General features: G+C 46.4%; 1 pseudogene across 1 annotated transcript; it reads left to right on the top strand.

The window, feature by feature from the left end:
• The first annotated feature begins 812 nt into the window (after nucleotides 1-812).
• On the top strand, nucleotides 813-2301 carry LOC308430798 (MYND-type zinc finger-containing chromatin reader ZMYND8-like; annotated as a pseudogene). The gene has a single exon. The product of its transcript is annotated as an MYND-type zinc finger-containing chromatin reader ZMYND8-like (transcript).
• Nucleotides 2302-2654: the final 353 nt, after the last annotated feature.

The raw sequence follows: 2654 nt of genomic DNA, 5'->3' as shown, positions 1-2654 counted from the left end.
TGTCAGTGATATGTTCTCGCCTTTCCTTTGTACCTGGCCTGTGGCCCTGGATCTCTGCTGGTCCAGGTGGAGGATGGTCTTAACCCTATTCTGTGTCCTAAAGCCACAGGGTGGGAACAGAGTTTCCAATGCTGGGTTCCTGGTCCCTTGATAGGTTGAGCAGGGGCGGGCTTTCCGTGCGTGCTTGGCAGATATCTCTCTGTACCCTGGCTACTCGGATCCCCTTCTCACCAGGACTTTATCTCTGGGAACTGCTGGTCCAGGAAGCAGATGGGTCAAGCCCTGTTCTGTGCCCCAAAGCCACCGGGTGGGAACAGAGGTCCAATGCTCTGTTCCTTGTCCCTGGATCAGGCAGGGCAAGAGCCTGCTTTCTGAGCATGCTCAGCAGAGATATCTCTGCCCCCTGGCTACTCAGATCCCCTTCTCCACTAATAATGTTAATAATCCCCTGGAGAGTGGTCAGGGAATAGCAGGTCTTCAGAAAAATGAAGTTGCCAAATTGAACCAATAAATTTCATGTTGCTATACCAAGGAAATGTATTTTGAGAGAGAATCTCTACAATTGTATTGACAAGAAAATAGAAAAGGCTGTGGACTTATTTTAAAGGGTAAGATATGATAAGAGAGACACCCTGAAGATCTTGGCTACAGACAGAAAAGAAAAATTCCAGAAGGCAAAACAGGACAGTTAAAATGAATTGCTAACTGTCCTTCCACAAGGAAATAGCCTTGAAACTGGCTTAAACATAAAAAAATGTCTATAGTTGCTATACAGTCTCAGGAGACAGAGATGGAAGATGTCGGGAAGCTTAGCTGAAGAGGAAATAGAATTTGAGCAGGAGGTGGTGAAGAGAATGAATATCTCTACTCGCTCCAAAGATCCTGGTTCTACAGAGATGGTCCAGAAACGGAAGTTTTTTAGCCCTCCACATTCCTCCAATGGCCATTCGTCCCAAGACTCATCCACAAGCCCCATTAAAAAGAAAAAGAAACCAGGCTTACTGAACAGTGGCAATACGCAGCAGTCAGAACTAAGGCATGGTCCATTTTACTATATGAAGCAGCCATTCGCCACAGACCCTGTTGATGTTGTACCACAGGACGGACAGACTGACTTCTATTGCTGGGTTTGTCACTGGGAAGAATAAGTGCTTTGCTGAGAACTCTGTCCCCAGGTTTATCACGCTAAATGTCTGAGACTGACATCGGAACCAGAGGGGACTGGTTTTGTCCTGAATGTGAGAAGATTACAGTAGCAGAATTCATCGAGACATAGAGCAAAGCCATGGCCATGCTCAAGTTTGCCATTCAGAAAATGAAGCAGTCAGAAACGGAAGCATTCCAGAAGCCTGTTCCATTGGAGCAACACACCGAATATGCAGAATATAGTTTCTACTCCATGGACCTTTGTAAAGAATGCAAAGAAGAAGATGTATGGTTGTACAGAAGCCTTCCTGGCTGACGCCAAGTGGATCCTGCACAAATGTATTATTTATAATCGAGGAAACCACAGTTGACGCAAAAAGCAAAGGTTGGCATCAAAATATGTGAGCACGAAATGAATGAAATTGAAGTATGTCCAGAATGTCACCTTGCAGCTTGACAGAAATGAGAGAACTGGTTCTGTGAGCCCTGTAGCAATCTGCACCCTTTGGTCTGGGCAAAACTGAAAAGGTTTCCATTCTGGCCAGCGAAAGCTATGAGAGACAAAGACGGGCAGATTGACGCCCGTTTCTCTGGGCATCAGGACAGAACCTGGGTTCCTGTCAATAATTGCTACCTCATGTCTAAAGAAATCTCCTTTTCTGTGAAAAAGACTAAAAATATCTTCAACAGCACCATGCAAGAGATGGAAGTTTATGTGAACATACGGAAGTAGTTTGAAGGTTTTAATTACTTCCCGTTCAGGACACCTTACACTCCCAATAGCCGGTACCAAATGCTGCTCGATTCTAGCAACCCCGGCGCCGCCACTTCCAAGACAGACAAATAGGAGAAGGTGACGCTCAATTTTGACACGACAGCGTCCCCCATGATCCTTCTGAGCAATCCCTTCTGAGCAGAGGCACAGGCTAAAGGATCTCCCTGTCTGAAATGCCTTGGTCCCCCACCAGTACAAACTCTTGTGCACAGGGGCTCTGATGTGGAGCAGGACCGTGAGAAGAAGGCCCCATCCAACCACTTCTGCGCAAGCGAGGAGTCCATTGACTTCCTTGATAAGAGCATAGTCAGCCCCATTTGGGAGAGTTGGGTAGGAGGCCACTTGGTGTATTCTGGCGTCCTTGCATGCCTCATTCGTAGCCGTGAGCAGTCAGGCACCACTAGATCCCAGAGATGAGGACCATATTCTCAAAGGACAGCTGTGCCTATTCTTAAGAGCAGGTGGAAATGGCCATAAACACTGCAGGGCTTGAGGTCAATGTCATAGCCTCTAGGGTTTTCACAACAGTGCCCTGCGACTTTTTTTCTCACTACACTGTAGCTGAAAGCTTAGTTTTTGATACCTTTGTTTTTCAGTTAACTTGAAGAGAATCAAGGTGAAAATTGGTCCCTCTGTCCACCTTCAGGGTTACCTTTGTCCAGACACTGGCTTGTAGTTGCAGGACTCCCACTCAGCTGATGAGACTCTGGGGAACATATTTAATGTTTCTATG

Source organism: Micromys minutus, assembly GCF_963924665.1.
Source record: "Micromys minutus genome assembly, chromosome: 16".
Classification (NCBI taxonomy): domain Eukaryota; kingdom Metazoa; phylum Chordata; class Mammalia; order Rodentia; family Muridae; genus Micromys; species Micromys minutus.
Note: the sequence above shows the minus strand (reverse complement) of the source record. Positions and strands in the feature narration are given on the sequence as shown.